At 43.1% G+C, this 16,876-nt stretch overlaps 1 protein-coding gene across 16 annotated transcripts in view; it reads left to right on the top strand.

Moving 5' to 3' along the window:
- The first annotated feature begins 224 nt into the window (after window positions 1–224).
- Window positions 225–16,876, top strand: part of LOC123757282 (peroxisomal acyl-coenzyme A oxidase 3-like) — a 546,669-nt gene continuing 530,017 nt past the window's right edge. For 3 of the 16 annotated variants that reach the window (XM_069323862.1, XM_069323857.1, XM_069323852.1), the window contains exon 1: window positions 225–301. The gene's annotated coding sequence lies outside the window, so the exon portion shown is untranslated. Of the gene's footprint in view, window positions 412–8,472; window positions 8,557–8,592; window positions 9,002–16,876 lie in introns of those variants that run through there. The other 13 variants (XM_069323848.1, XM_069323850.1, XM_069323860.1 and 10 more) reach the window with 11 other exon arrangements.

Raw genomic sequence — 16,876 nt, 5'->3', positions numbered from 1 at the left:
CAACTTTTCCAAAACCGAGAAAATGCCCCCTTTTGGGCATTTTCTCGGAAAACGGGTTTTCCGTTTGTACTTTTTCTAAATTATTATTGTTATTGAGAGATATAGTGGCCCTCAGGTAAATTCAGGTAAATAATTCAAAATATAAATTTTTGCTAATTTTGATTATTAGGTATGATAAATAAATATTTAGAAACTACATAAGTAACAAGTACTCTATAAGTTCGTATTGTAGAAAACGCTGAATAAACATTATTTTTATCGTGTTGATATGAATGCCAGTCACCGTGAATCAGCTGATAAGGTAAACAAACTAACGTATTCCCGGTGTATTGTTATTTATGTTTGTAGTAAAATCTTCTGTCGGTATATTTACATCTTATTGTCTGACGATATTGCATACCTAAAACAAAGGTGTGTTAATCAGGATGTGGTATGACATGTCAAGTACCCCAAGTGCTGCTATTGATGTATTGAACCTTAGCGATGCCTCTCTGTCACCTCTGATTTACCTAAAATAATAATATAATAATAATAATAATTTATTTAGTAAAAGTACATGTATAGTTGTAGTGTTACAGCACAAACATTCTGTTTGATTTAAAGATAGAGGTAGTACATACCTCTATCTTTAAATCAAGTACCTAAAGCCACTAGTATGCATAGCGTTTCGGGCAAGGTGAGGTGGGGGGGGGGGGGAACACTTAGACTAAAACTTAATAGTTTTCAATCAATTTCACCTCAATTTACCTGAGGGAAATCTATTTAGTTGCTAAGACAGGGACAGGAAACCGGCAGCTTGTCAAAGGTCCCTCCAATTTTCCTGAAAATTTTGTCTAACGTGATTTTTAACGGGTCCGTCTAATTACCACAAGCTACCACATGCTACACAAGCTTCAGAAAGCTTCCTGGCAATACGTTAGTAATGAATAAATATGATATGTTAAGTTAGGCTGACCTAACCTAACCTAACCTAACCTATCCTACGCTAACCTAACCTAACTTAACTAAACCAAACCTAACCTAACCTAACCTATCCTAACCTATCCTACACTAACCTAACTAAACCAAACCTAACCTAACCTAACCTATCCTAACCTATCCTACGCTAACCTAACCAAACTTAACTAAACCAAACCTAACCTAACCTATCCTAACCTATCCTACGCTAACCTAACCTAACTTAACTAAACCAAACCTAACCTAACCTAACCGAAGCTTGGATCGTCGACTTGATTTGGCGTCACCAGCTTTTTATTTTCGTCTAATTTCTCTATAAAAAGATACTTTTTCAGATTAAAATTATGTTTTTTCGTGTTGTACATTCAGCACCAACATTATAATAAGTAAATATATCATATTTATTCATTACTAACGTATTGCCAGGAAGCTTTCTGAAGCTTGTGGAGCTTGTGGTAATTAGACGGACCGTTTTTAACTACTGTAATGTCCTGATCTTTATGGCTTTGGCGGGTAGGCTGAGGCTGAGCCAACACATACCCCATCCACATCTACAGACAATAACATCCGACTTAACGCAGCTACCATTGCTGTATACATATCGTTTGCTTAGCACGCCTTACCCAAGTCACTTGCTAGGCTGACCAGCCACAAACCACAACCACTTGCACTAAGCGTAAGAAATCCTCAGCTGTACAAGTCTCCCAGCAACCTGGCACTTTGATTGAAGTACCACAAACCACACTCTCATGACACATCCTCCTCCCACTCCCAGGGGGTCTGTCTAATTACCCAAAGCTACTCAAAGCTATTTAAAGCTTCCTAACAAGCTACTCAAAGCTATTTAAAGCTTCCTAACAAGCTACTCAAATCTATTTAAAGCTTCCTAACAAGCTACCCAAAGCTTCCTAACATTATGTTAATAATGAATAAATATAATATATTTATTCATTACAATGATAGAACATTATAGTAGAACTGAATGTAGAACATGGAAAACCATATTTTTACTCTGAAAAAGTATCATTTCAAAGAAAATTTAACAAAAATAAGCTGGTGAAGCCAAAGCAAGTCAACGGTCCAATCGACAATGTTGTGGAGCAACTTGTCCAAGACACATTGTTGCTTGGAGAGTGTTTGCTGGCATATCAGCTTCCAGTACGTACCTAACCTATCCAACCTACCCAAACATAACCTAACAAAACCTAACTAAACCTAACCTCCCCAAATCTTACATAATATAACCTGTAGGCAACAATATATCTTGGCTAAGTCGCTCCACAACATTGTCACTTAGATCGTTGACTTCCTATGGCCTCTCATGCTGCTTAGTTTCGTCTAATTTCGTTATAAACATATATTATTAAAGAGTAAAAATATGTTTTTTCTTGTCCTACCTTCAGTACCAACGCTACAGTGAGTAAATATATCATATTTCTCCATTACTTATGTAATGCTAGGAAGCTTTTGGTAGCTTTGGGTAATTACGTGGACCGCTCCCAGGTACTCAACACGGTGCACTACTGGCTCGTTAAGGAAGGCCAATGCAATCATATCCTAGACGTAATGATCTGCAATATGACAGCCTAACCTAACCCACCTTAAACTAACCTACTCCAACTTAACCTTATACTCACTAACCCCACGTTACTTAATGTACTCGGGCCGACGAAAAAACAAACCGGAACCAAAGGGGCACCACCAACCGAGGAGAAGACACAGCATGCTGACCAGAGACCAGGACAGTGCAAGCGGCGCACGAACAGGCCGGAGGTGAAACAACGCACGAGACAGCTTACTAACTAACGGTGCAGAAGCAACACCAAGACCGAAAGCAAGCCGAAGTGGCTCCGCCAGCGCCGCACGAAACGAGGCGACAGAATGTGGCAAGACGACGGCCCCCAACCCCCACCAGTCTTCACATCAAAGAACTGAACCCTGTGGTACTCCACTCAAGACATTCCTCCAGTCCGATACCTTGCCTCTGATTATAGCCCTCATTTTTCTGTCAGTTAGGAAATTTTTCATCCATGTTAGTAGCTTACCTGTCACTCCTCCAATATGTTCCACTTTCCAGAACAACCTCTTATGGGGAACTCTGTCGAAAGCCTTTTTTAGGTCCAGATAGATGCAGTCAACCCAACCATCTCTTTCCTGTAAAATCTCTGTGGCTCGATCATAAAAACTGAGCAAGTTCGTTACACAGGATCTTCCAGATTGAAAACCATACAGTCTGTCTGATATTATATCGTTTTCCTCCAGGTGTTCTACCCATTAATTTTAATTATTTTTTCCAATATTTTGACTATTACACTTGTCAATGATACAGGTCTTTAATTAAGGGAGGTCTTCCCTGTTTCCACTTTTGTAGATTGGAACTATGTTAGCCTTTTTCCACACATCAGCTACAACTCCTGTACACAGGGATGCCTGAAAAATCAGTTGAAGTGGAATGCTGAGCTCAGGTGCACATTTTCTCAGAACCCATGGTGAAACTCCATCTGGACCAACTGCTTTGTACTTATTTTGCTCCTTGAGCATTTTTTCCACTTCGTCTCTAGACACCTCTATGTGCTCTATGTTGTTCTCTAGAATTCGTATTGTGTTTGTACAAAATGAAATCTTTAGGGAACCAAACACACTTAGGAACTTTTCGTTTAGTGTTTCACACATTTCCTTTTCATTTTCCGTGAATCTATTTCCCATTTTCAACCTCTGAATATTATCCTTTACCTGCAATTTGTTGTTTATGAATTTATAGAATAGACCTGGTTCTGTTTTACATTTGTCTGCAATCCCTTTTCAAAATTTCTTTCTGCCTCTCTCCTCACTGCCGTGTAGTTGTTTCTCGCATCTTTGTATCGCTGGTATGTTTGGGGGTTTGGCCTCTTCCTGTATTGATTCCATTTTTGTGTCTTTTGGTCTCTGGCCCTCTCGCAATTTCTATTGAACCAATCCTGTTTCCCAGTTCTACATCTCTGTTTTGGTATAAATTTTTTTGTGCCTTTATCAAAACAAAACTTGACATACATCTCATTCACTTCCTTGCCTAGCATCAAGTCTGTCCAATTATACTCACTAAAAAAATTTCTAAGGTCGTCATAATGTCCTCTCCTGAAATCAGGTTTTTCAACTGCTTCAACCTCCTTATTTTCTTCCAGATTATAACGCATTGCATACTTTATTCCCAAAAAGACATGGTCACTTTTACCCAAGGGAGGAAGGTCCTGAATGTCAAATATCTCTTCCTCCTTCCTGGTAAATATCAAATCTAGCATGGGGGGAACGTCTCCTTCCCTCGTCCTCGTAGCTTGTTTAACATGTTGATACAAGAATGTGTCCAGGATGAGGTCTACAAATCTACAGGTCCAAAAATCTATTGTTTTAGCTTCATAAGCTTCCCAGTCTATGGATTTCAAGTTGAAGTCACCAACTATCAACAGTCGTGATCTATTGTTATCTGCTCTCGCTATAATCTCTCTCATTATTGTTAGAACACCTTCTCGTTTACTATCTAGCTCCTCCTTTGACCATGTGCTGCTTGGCGGTGGACTATATGCATTTATGATCATTAGTTTATCATCCTCTTGGCAGATCTCTAGTGCTATTATGTCAACTAATTGTGGATTGGCAGTCATTATTTCCTTCACCTTTAGGTGTTCTTGCACCAGCACAGCAACGCCACCGCCTTTCCTAATTTTTCTGTCCTGTCTCCATATTGAGTAGCCCCTTGGGAATATGACCTCATTTAAAATACCATCTTTAAGTTTTGTCTCTGTGTGTATGGGTTGGGGGGAGGGGGAGGTGTGTCAGTGGTAGGGGAGGGATTTGGGATGATTTGGGAGGGATTTTGGGATGGGATGAGGGATGATTTGCCAATAATTGCACACGGGATTCTGTCTGTGCCGTCGGCATTCGCACACATCATGGCCGACAGCCTGTCCATGTTAACCTTACGGCCTGGCACACAACCCTCACTCCTCATTGCTATAGTTTTTTTCTGATAAACTCCTCCAATACAGCCCAGTTTCATCAGCATTATAAATTTGATAAGAATATAAATTATTTGCCAAATGTATGTTCTTAATTTCTGTTTAAATGGTTCTACACTACTTTTATCTGCTCTCAATTTTTCACCGACAATTTTCCTCTTTACAATATTGTGCCTATCCTTGAACCTTGCAACCCACCCTTCACTCTCTTCGAAATCCTTTATTCCAAGGCTTGCTGCAAACCTGCTTGCAGCATTTTGTATTTCTGGGCCGCGAATTGTCATGCCAGTTGTACGGTGCTGAGGAAACCACTTGTACACAGCCTCGTCCAACTGTACATGCGTCGAAGTTTTCATAGTCTTTCTACCACACCCTCTGCTAGTACTTGCACCTTCACTTCCACAGGTTAAAATGTATTTCATAATTTTCTCTTTTTGTTTCCTTATATCAGAAACAGTACTAGTGCCAATATTAAATAACTTGGCAACACTTGAAGTTGACCGGCCATTTTCACAAAGTTGTATAACACGTAACTTGTCCTTAATTGTTAGAACAACCTTCTTCCTCTTAACACCTCCAGAATGATTCATGCTGCTACCAGACACAGTCTAGGCTAAAAATGTTCAAAGTTACTATGAAAATAATAAAGTTATTTAACAAAATACAGTATTTCACTAATGGCGCGGCACTGTGGTGTAATACGAGGGTCGAGAGCACATGGGTTGACCAGGCATGGACGGGTCCAGTCGGGGCAAGGAGGCACATTACATAGGAAACGGAACACAACAATATTTGTTTTAACAACAATAAACAACCAGCAGGAAAACAAAACAAAACTATTTTTGAGGGAAACTTCAGCCTGTGCAAATTGTTTTAGGAAACTTGTATGGTATTTTTTATTACATAATTACTAGTATTTCTTTTGATTTTGGCTATAATGAATTGTTCTAAAATTAATGGTAATTCCTGTACTGTAGTGTATAGGCCGCTCCCCATCCCCCCCTTATCCCCCCAGATGGTCCCTCCCAACACCCGACACAACCCACCCACCCCACCCCCTCCTCCACCATGCGTCTCGAGCCACAGCCAGACGGGATTAATACGGTACGGCCCGCCCCATGGCTTTCATATCTGGACAATTCAATGATTATCTGGCTAACTGTCCGGATAGTGTAACATCGGCAGCAAGTTAACCGGTTCCGATTTTTTATCTGGCTAAACCAGCTTTTATCCAGCTCCCATGGCCATTTTGGCCGTATATTGAGATAACTTTATCTGGTCACGATTTTGGCCGTATAAGGGCCTTTTCCGGATGTTCGAATCCTGGATAATCGAGTGGTTACGGTTCATACCCATGCATGTGAGCCACGCAAAGAGACAGACCCCAAGAATCCAGAAGACGAGCCATATGCAGAGTCTTTACCCATAAAAGTAGGAACAGAAGTGACCCCCACAAGTCAGACAATGAGCCACTGAAGATTAATCATAGAGGAGCTGGATCACAGAGCCCAGTGGAAATATGAAAGAGTTGAAGAGAATTAAAAAATTTGACCATCCCACAAATTGTACTGTATATCTGATGAAGAGGACGCAATCAATATGGCCCCGAGTTACCAGGTTGAGCACTTTTGATAGAGTAGCAGGCAGATATGGTCTTCTTTCTTTGCAAATGTTAGTCCTTCAACCAGCTAAGGTGGACCTGTTTGGCTTCACCATCCGCAAACTTCACATTCATATACCTTAGTCTCATGACAGAGACATTCACATTAGATGCACTGCATTTTGACTAGTACCAGTTGGGGGAGACAGTATCTTTTTTTCTCCAGTACAGATGCTGCTCCTTGTGATGACCAAGTTGGAGAGCTTTGTAGACTACATCCTGTTGGCTCTCATGTGGCCAATTGAGCCCTGGTTCCCTACCCCCCCCCCCTTGTTTGCTGCTCTTCCTGGACACTCTTCTTATCCAGATAAATGACAGTTGAGCTTGAGTGGATTCTTAACATCTTTCCACCAATCTACACCTGTTTAACTTTTTGGGTGTTGATACCTTTGTATGGGGGCAAGTGACAGATCTTTTTGCTGAGAATTTATGGGAGTCCTCCCATTACCAGTATAGGATGTCCTGACATTCCTTCCAACACTTTCTATCCCTCTGCCAGCTATCTTCCTTATCTGTCATGCTAAATATATTCTTTATCTCCTGGCTTTTTGTGGATTATTGGTTAATGATGAACCATTATCTCTTAATATTGACAGGTGCCGCCTTATCTTTGCTTTTTAGGTTTTGGTCTTGATCTTTCCTGTGTGCCCTTTCTGAAGTTCAGTCAGACTTTCTTCCATTTGTATCCTACTTTTTTTCCATTGGAGTTTGCTTGACAAACTCCAATGGAAGAAAAGTTTGCCTGTGTGCTTTGGTATCATCCTTGATTTGTGCTTTGGTATCATCTTGATTTGGTATCAAGGTATCATCCTTGACCTGTGCCTTGGTATCATCCTTGATTTCTTGTCTTCTCCATAGTTTGGGGTATCCCAAACCCCCAAATTTGGGAGGAACCTGACAGCTGGGTGGACAGCGCTTGGGATTCGTTGTCTTGAGGTTCTCGGTTTGATCCTGGGTGGAGGCGGAGACAAATGGGCAAAATGTTTCTTTCACCCTGATGCTCCTGTTACCTAGCAGTAAATAGGTACCTGGGAGTTAAACAGCTGCTACGGGCTGCGCGAGGACTGGGCCGCAGGGATGCTAAGCCCCGAAATTATCTCAAGATAACTTAAGATCTCAAGAAGATCCCCTCTCTTGAGGACATTGCTAACAATGTGGGATTTTTGCTGACTATGAGTTTGGGCAATAGGGATGGCAAGTTCCATGCTTTGTAGTGATTGTCAAGTTCCATGGTGATTGGTCCTATGATAGATTTATCTCTGCAGCCTCCTCTCACATTCATGACTGAAAATTAATTTTCTGCCTTTCATCAAGGGCCCATTGCTATTAATGCTTGCTTTATTCACCCATCTCTTCCTATGTTGTGGTCAGTTGCTACCTTATGCCTGTATCCCAAAGGCTCTCATGTTTGTTGCACTTCTCCCATATTCATTAATACTTGTAATCTGACCTGTTCTAATTCTCACCTCGCAGTTCCTATGGTAGATATCTTGTGCTAAGATATCTACGGTCAAGGCTTTTGGAGGTCAAACTTGATTTTTGTTTACTCTTATCTCCATGTACTGTTTAATCCCTGCTGCCGGCATGTAGCCTTGGACAGCTATCATCTTCATGATATTACCAGTTTGTCTCAATCTTGGGTCTTATCTTCTTTTTCCTGCTTCCTAACATGAGTTCCTAATTCTTGTTTTAGGTTTTGGGGTTTTTGTCCTGTGAGCAGTTGGCTAGGTGGAGCAACCATGGGGACTTTTCTTAAAAATGGCCAATGAGTGAAATGAAATGCTCCTTTCTGAGTGTGCAATATAATTATAAAATATAAATTACCAGTTGGCATATGAAGGTGTAGGAATAGATAAGATTATTGATATGGCAGTAGGTTGTTTATGTAGTATCATCTTATCTAACCAGTGTCAAGTTGTAGGTTATCACACCCTCATTTGGTATACAGTAAGTACACAACATGTTAATTTCAATCATTATGAAGTATGCAGCCATATTTTTCTGGGAGGAACCCTTTGTTGGCTCACCGACACTATCTCACTGAGATGACTCTGCACTACTAGGTCACATCAGTCACAGGAGACCAAAGCTAGAACCTGGCATTCCCCTCACAGAGGCGCAAAGGGCAGGGAACGATTGTCATCTTCACTGGAAAAGCATCCAGAACAGAGTATCAAAAGGGCCAAAAAGACTCTACAAGCAAGTCATTCCCAACAATTGGTTTCCTCAAGACTAACTTGAACCTATTAGTACCGGTGGCTTCCACCCAGCTGCCTGGAGTCCCAGGCCCACAGCCAGCTTCAAGGTCAGTCTCGTTGCTGATGTGGTTGACTCCTTTAGTGTGCTTCTGGGTTGCCATCGTCCACAGTGGGTCCCACTGCTTCTCAGCTAAGTACTGGCCATCCTTCAGATTTTGCCCTACAGGGTGCCATTTGCTTGTGGTCTGTTCTTTATTATAGTGTTTGCTTCACATACAGTGTGTCCTCACTTGAACGAACTATATGGGGCGAAGCCGATTCATTCCAGTGCGGAATACGTTCCATCCGTCCAGCCCCCCCCCCCCCAAAAAAAAACCTCTGACCTTCCCCAATTTTTTTTTTTTTTAAGCTTACCTAACTTATGCAATTACCTTATGTAATCTTTCTAAATCTAATATCTAGTTTCTAAATCTAGCAATAAATTGTTATTGTGTTTTACTGTACTTACCAGTTGAGTTGTTTAGTGCAGACTTTTAGCCTCAATACCCTGAGAGTGCCAGATATGATATGAATATAAATTCATTAAAGAACAGTAACTTTTCTAACAAATGTACATTATACACTACAGTCTGTACATAAAGTACAGACCACTGGAATCACGCTACTGAAGTAAACGTATACAGTACTGTATCACTAAAACTACACTTTTTACACTTTGTACATTTATGTCATTAGAACTGTGTTGTACAGCTCAATTTGCACTCCGAGGTTAGTTATGGCTAGTGCTGGGTGCTAATCCAGTTGCCTAGGCATCCTTAGGTAAGTGCACTTCCAACATCTGCACTATACATTAACATTAACACTTCCAACATCTACACTTAATGCTTCGCCACAAATTTTCTTGTTAATGATGCCATGCCTCTCTTTAAATTGACATACCCATCCAGTGCTAGCCTTGAAATTGTCTATGTTTAACTTTTCTGCAAGTCTTTCAGCTGCATTTTTAATAGAATCAACTGAAACAGCAATTCCTTTCGCACGATGCTGAGTAAACCATTTGAATACAGACGAGCCCAAATCCGTATATTTAGCAGGCTTCAATGTTTTCCTGTTGCCTATTGCATGAGTTTGACTCTGAGCAACGAATTTCCTAATATTATCCTTCAGCTTTTTTATATCACAAACTGTAGCTTTACCGATGCTGAATTCTTGGGCGAGACGGGTGACAGAGTATCCATGCTCTGCTTTCTCTATTAAATCAATTTTCTGATCAATTCACAAATATTTTCTCTTTCGTTTTAAATCTTGAATACCACGAATGCTGCTCTCAGACATCTTGACAGATTATAAGAATTCAATCGATAAAAATTTTTCAAAATTATCCTTCGCGCGCGAGCAACACGTTTTCACACTAGGAGGAGGGGAGACAAATGATGCCAGCCACCTCACCAAGGCCTAACGTTCACATGATCTGTGCTTATTTTATTGGCCTATTCAAAATTTAATCTAAATAGACTTACAAATTGTTTTGTTTTAAATAATATTGTTTATTGTTATAATTAATAAAATATTGTTTGTTTTGAAGTTTTATTAATTTTCTGCAGTACAGTACTCCATTAATACATAATGTATTACGTTGGCTGTTAGAGGGAAGGAGGGCGGGATCCAGGAACACCCCCCTCCTTCCCCCAATGGCTCCAGGAGTTGCACTGTTACCCGGCATTCGAGTCCGTTTCTCCAGCTGTAGCTCCGCGGTCTGACCAGTGGGCCCATTCTCTACCTGCTCTTTCAGCCGCCCCGGCTTTTTCTTGTGTGACCAGGGCTTGGGAGGACAACTCGCCCCCGGGGCCTGACGTGGAGGGGCTGGCATGGGGCCTTGGGCCTCGTTGGACCCTGCCTGGGTTTTCCAACCCTCTGGGTGGGGCTTTCAGTTACAAGGAGTTGGGTTTTCCTTTCCACCCTCTGCATATGAGTTTGTAGGGCGTCGTCCCCTCCTCGGGTTTGGTTCTGCGTTCCTTGGCTCCGTTGGTTCCATCCATCATGTGGGTGATTTTACCCCTTTCTCACCCTTCTTTTCTAGGACATGTATTCTTCTCCATCATGTCATCATTTTCTCATCGTCTCAGGATCCTGCATGACCATTGGTCGCGAATGCCACTGGGCCCCTGTGAGCCTCCGTGCTTTTGTGCTTGCTTCTCAAGGGTCTCAAAGGTTTGGGAAGATCTTCTTTTCTTCCAGTAATATTGGAACGTCTGACGTCTGCCGGTGAGGCTTACCTCCAGGCCTTTCTCGGACTCATTGGTCCTCTTCCATCCTTCTTATCGTTTTTTTATATTATCTCCTTTTCTCATTACATCTTACATCTCTGTCACAACATTCCTAATGTTCGTTTAGTACACCTTGTAGGCACCCTTCCCAAGGGTTGGGTGTTGCAGCGTGGTCCTCAGGCGCATGCGCCACGGGTGTTTTGGTTTCTGTGCCGTGTAAACATGTGTTTGTTTTCCTCGTCCTTTTTCGCAGGTTCTACGCCGCTCTCATTCATCTTCTTTCCAGTCGTAGCCCCTGGATACTGGGGAAGTTCTGGATTTTATATGTGGAGGAGGATACTTAGTGCTTTCTCTGCTTTTATGGGTGTGGGGTGGCTTGGAGTGACTCCTCCTCCTCCACCTTTATTCTACACCTCATCTTCTCCGGTTCACGCATCTCTGGACATGATCCTCAAGTGTTGTTCCCGGAATGTTACATGGCCCAGCTGTGTCATGACACGATGGTGTCTATGCTTTGCAGGCAAGAGTATACAGTCTGGTGTCACTGTCAGCCGGGCGCTGATTCTCGGTTTTTGGATGAGTGTTGTTTGTAGTGGATTGACTGGCCATTTTGTGTGCATCTTAACCTGGCCTTCCTATGTGCTTCTATCAATGCTCCTCAGTCCCAGGTTAAGACCTGATTGGGTCCCCGAGTCCCAGGTTAAGACCTGATTGTGAGGAAGGGTTCCATGGAACATCAGTTGGACACTCCTACCTTGACTCAGTCTTTGCTTTCTTGATAAAATAAATAAATAAATAAATAAATAAATAAATATGTTTATTTAGGTAAGGTACATACATACAAGTGATGTTACATTAATGGATTGATATATAGATAGAGCTAGTACATACAATGCCTAAAGCCACTATTACGCAATGCGTTTAGGGCAAGAAAAACATTAATATCTAGAACTTAATACTAATTGAGCATAAAGAATAAAAAGTGTTGAGAACAAACACAAATAAAGATAAGAAAAAAGGGGGAACATGCCTGAAAAAGCAGCACAAATACAATAGGTTGACAAACAGTGTTGATTAAAAAAAATAACAAACATGGGTTGACAATAGAGGAGTAAGGTAGGTTACAGGGAATTTATTAGGTAGTGTTTAGTTTTTATCTTAAACTGGTTGAGAGAGGTACAGTCTTTAACATGGTTGGGAAGGTCATTCCACATTCTGGGTCCCTTGATTTGTAGAGCATTTCTAGTTTGATTAAGTCGTACCCTTGGAATATCAAAACTGTGTTTATTTTTGGTGTGGTGCTCATGGGTTCTGTTACAACCTTCAATGAAGCTTTTGAGGTCAGGATTGGCATTACAGTTCAGCGTTTTATATATGTATAATACACAAGAGAGAATGTGCAGTGACTTAATATCTGGCAAGGGGGTCAGGACTGGAGTAAATGAAGGTTGTGTCGTCAGCAAATAGAATTGGTTTGAGGTGTTGGGAGGCATTTGGAAGGTCATTAATGTAGATGAGAAAGAGGAGAGGGCCAAGTATGCTGCCCTGAGGAACACCAATGTTGATGGGTAGGGTGGGAGAAATTGTATTATTCACAGAAACATACTGGAGCCTGTCAGTAAGATAAGATTTGAGGTATTGCAGGGAGTGTCCTCTGACTCCATAATGATGTAATTTAAGAAGACGATTTTGGTGGTTGACAGTGTCAAAAGCCTTACGCAGGTCCACAAATAACCCAACAGGAAACTCCTTTTTATCAAGAGCTGCGTGAATTAAGTTAATCATACTAATAAGTGCATCGTTAGTGCTTTTTTTGGGTCTGAATGCTCATTCCTTGCTGGGCACTCATTCCTTGCCTCAGTCAAAGCTCTCTGGACACTCATTCCTTGACTCAGTCCTTGCTTCTGGTCACTCCTTCCTTGGCCATAGTTCCATGCTTGGCTGCACTCTGTATACATTGGAGTGTGTCTGTATATTTACTTCATCGTGTACATTTCGTTTTTGTTGCTTCCCCTATACTACACATTGTTGTGTGTCTTAGTATGTGCTTATTGGTTATACTGGTGTTGGTGCTATGTTGGACTGTGTACATGTTCAGTTCCCTGCACTTGGACAGCCCAGCTGTTCAGTTGTGGGACTTGGGTTCTTTCATCTTGTATGTCCCCACCAGCTTCTGTGTTGCAATGTCTGCTGGTGGCTGTAGGTTCCATTCACCCACTCCTGCCACTCCTGTTCCTATTTGTTGGGAGTGAGCTGGGTTTACGGCCCTGGCTACAGTCTTTCCCTTGTGTTCCTGTGCCGGACAGTACATTTTGCCTTGGTGTGGTACACATCCTGGTTAGTTCTCCTTATCTGGTACTCTGCTTCACATGCATTGTTCTGCCCTGCTGGTGCTGTTTACACTGCTCCTGCATGTTGAGGTGTAGCTGTTTTTTGCTTCGCATTTCGCGTGTCGGCTCGTGGTGCTCGCCTGGGTACTAGCTCTTTGATTTTCGTCGCTGAATTTGTCCTTGCTGTTTGCAGAGTCTACGGCTCGTCTCTTTCGGCAAGCGGCGGCTTCTTGTTGTAAACCGTTTTTGGCCTTGTTGGTCCTTTTGGGATCCCGGGGGGTTCCTCCCAGACGAGACGTATCTGCTCACCCGGGTTGGTTCTTTCCCGGCTCGCCGGGTTTGGGTTCCTGGTACCCTGGCAGACATTCCTTCTGGTTCCTTGCTAGCCTTGGTTTTGGTCACTGCTTGCTCGGTGTCTGATCCCAGGGGTTTTCCCCCGGGGATGGGGGAAATATCGGGGTCCATATCGGGGATGGTTCGGTCTTCTCCTCGAGTCTTCCAGTCTGGTGCTTTTGACTCGAGTCTCTCACTATCTTGGTGGTCAGGTGGCTTCGCTGATGGTGTCATACCTGTGTGCTTCGCCTCGGCGGCAGTATGGGGTTTTGCTGGCGGTCCTTCCTTTTCTTTGTCTTTTCGTAGGTATCCTGCGGTTTTTGTTGACGTGGTCTTGTCCTTCTCTCGTGGGGGTTTGGGACTGTTGGCTTGACGCACACTGTTGCCTTGTCTCGTGCGACGCTGGCAGAGCCGCTGTGGTTTGCTTTCGGTTTTGCTATTCCTTCTGCACCATTGCACGGGCTTTCTTGGGCATTATTTGCCTCCGGCCTGCTCATGTGTCACCTGGGCTGTCCTGGTCTTTGACCTCTGTGCTCTCATTTCTGTCTTCGCCTCTGTTTGTTGTGGCCCCTTCGTTTCAGGTTTGTTTTTCTGAAACTTTCTTGTTTGTTTACAGCCGTCTCGTTCTTTTCTGGCGAGGAATGAGTCTGCTGCTTTCCGAAGGGGTCCGTGGGTTGTTGATTCTTGGTTGGTTGAGCCAGGGGGTGCATCTTGTATTATCTGGTTGCGACCCTCCACCATTATTTGCGTGCCACGGCTTCTGTGTCCTTGAACGCACTTTGAGTTGATCCGGTTTCTCTTCTTCCCTGTTCGCGAGTACAGGTCTCTTCGGTCATCGCAGGGTTATTAAGTCTAGCCAGCCTGCGGTTTCTCCCCGTAACCTTGACGCTTGTAAGTTTGCTGCTCTTGCTGCCATCTTTGGCCACATGTCCTGGACTGACATTAGGGCACAGGGTTTTTGGCGGTCGAGCAGGGTCTTGGCTGCATGCTACCTCGTTACCATTCCTGGGCCTAGTCGGGCCTGTGTTGCTTGGGCGTTGTTTGCCTCCAGCCTGCTCGTGCGTCGCCTGCGCCGTCCTGGTCTTTGGCTGATGTTTTCTCGTTTCTATTTTCGCCTTTGTTTGCGGCTGCAGCCTGTATCAACTTCGAGTTGAGGTGGAGCACCGACCGCCTCCCGGGTACGTCCCCCTTCTTTATTTTGTCTTTGGTGAGGTAGCTCCGGGGAGCTGTAGGGGCTTACCCCAGAAAACCAGTGTTGAATGTAATGAAACGCCAATTTCTGGGCGAGTCCCGGAGACTCCCCGGCAACCCTCTCTCCCTCCGGTAGGTGTTTTTTTCGCATATTTTGATATCCAGCCTCAGAACTGCAAGTTGGATCGCCGGCACAGTGGTCTGGGGCTCCCCTTCCCCCTCCCAGGGAGGGGGGAAGCTGCACAGACATGCGGTGCGGCTCGTCTAGTGTGACGTCGTGCTTGTTTGCCCGTTTTTAATTGGGGAGTTCTGTCCACTCATTTTCAATTGGGGAGTTCTGTCCACTCATTTTCAATTGGGGAGTTCTGTCCACTCATTTTCAATTGGGGAGTTCTGTCCACTCATTTTCAATTGGGGAGTTCTGTCCACTCATTTTCAATTGGGGAGTTCTGTCCACTCATTTTCAATTGGGGAGTTCTGTCCACTCATTTTCAATTGGGGAGTTCTGTCCACTCATTTTCAATTGGGGAGTTCTGTCCACTCATTTTCAATTGGGGAGTTCTGTCCACTCATTTTCAATTGGGGAGTTCTGTCCACTCATTTTCAATTGGGGAGTTCTGTCCACTCATTTTCAATTGGGGAGTTCTGTCCACTCGTTTGTCTATTTTTGTTGTTTTTAACCAGAATAGGGGTTTGTTTTGTGGCACTTACCTCTCTAGGTGCCTGTCCCAGTCAATGGCAGATATAAAATGCTCCAAAATCACATGTGCATTCTATGGGCCATTGCTCCCTGTGCCTCTCTGAGGGGGCCAGGTTCTGGCTCGTGGTCCCCAGTAGGCCTAGAACTCCACCGACATCGACTGATGCCAAAGTTAGGGATATCCATATCAGCCTGGATAGCTCCGGGAAGCCTCCGGGACTCACCCAGAAAATGGCGTTTCATTACATTCAACGCTGTTTTTTTTTGTTTCTGAACATAAAAATTCTTATTATATATCACGCCATGGGTTCCAAGAAAGTCAGAGGTAATGTTGAAACGAAGAAAATAGTTGAGGATTGACGATAGAGAAAAAAACAAGAGATCATTAATAGGGAGATATTGTGATGTCTCACTATAGACAAGAGTTAAAACGTAGGGAAGACAAGTGTCTATAGACAGATTCTTAGTAAGACAAGCAAGCAGTGAGCCACAACCAGGTCCTAGTGGGATGCCTGCAAAATGTAAGAGAGAGAGTACCACAGAAATGTCATCACTGCTGCTATAATAATGGAAAGGGACTCCCCTTCCAATCACCAACACCTCTCCTCCTCCTTCCCCCCTTCCTCACTGTTTTCCACATGCCAACAATGGTCCTTAACACTTTGACACTCTGGGCGCGCAAGCTCCGCACTACCCCTGCTGGGTTTGGGCATTCCACGGGAGTGCACGGTAATTCTAAAAATTGTATACTCTTTTCAACTTTTTCACCTCAATTCTCGTCCTAAGGTATTCAATTTGGTATCAATGTGTTCACAATAGAATTCCCTAGACAAATAAATGCATATAAACTTTAAAAGCCTGGCTTACCATCTGCAGCAAACCGAGAAAGTGAGAGCGAGTTACCCGGGAGCGCGCAAAAACAATAAAATGTGTACACTCTTTTCACTTTGGTCACCTCAATTTTTGGCCTAGGTCTTTCATTTTGATATCAATGGGTTTGCAATAGAATTCTCTAGAGGAGTATATGCATATAAAATAAAAAACCTGGTCACGCTCCATCCGTGGACAAGTTGAAGACGGGCCACGCATCACCCGCGAGGGAGCGCCCAGTCGCCCACCTGCTACACTCCCAATTCCCGCCCACAAATGTTTAGTATTTTTTCCGATTGCTAACATCAATTTTCGGGGTACAGCGCTCATTTTGGTATGAAAGTGATCCTAATAGAATGCTTTAGATGGATATATGCA

The sequence above is a fragment of the Procambarus clarkii genome, chromosome 13 (assembly GCF_040958095.1).
Source record: "Procambarus clarkii isolate CNS0578487 chromosome 13, FALCON_Pclarkii_2.0, whole genome shotgun sequence".
Classification (NCBI taxonomy): domain Eukaryota; kingdom Metazoa; phylum Arthropoda; class Malacostraca; order Decapoda; family Cambaridae; genus Procambarus; species Procambarus clarkii.
The sequence above is the reverse complement of the archived record's forward strand: the minus strand, read 5'-3'. Positions and strand labels throughout refer to the sequence as shown.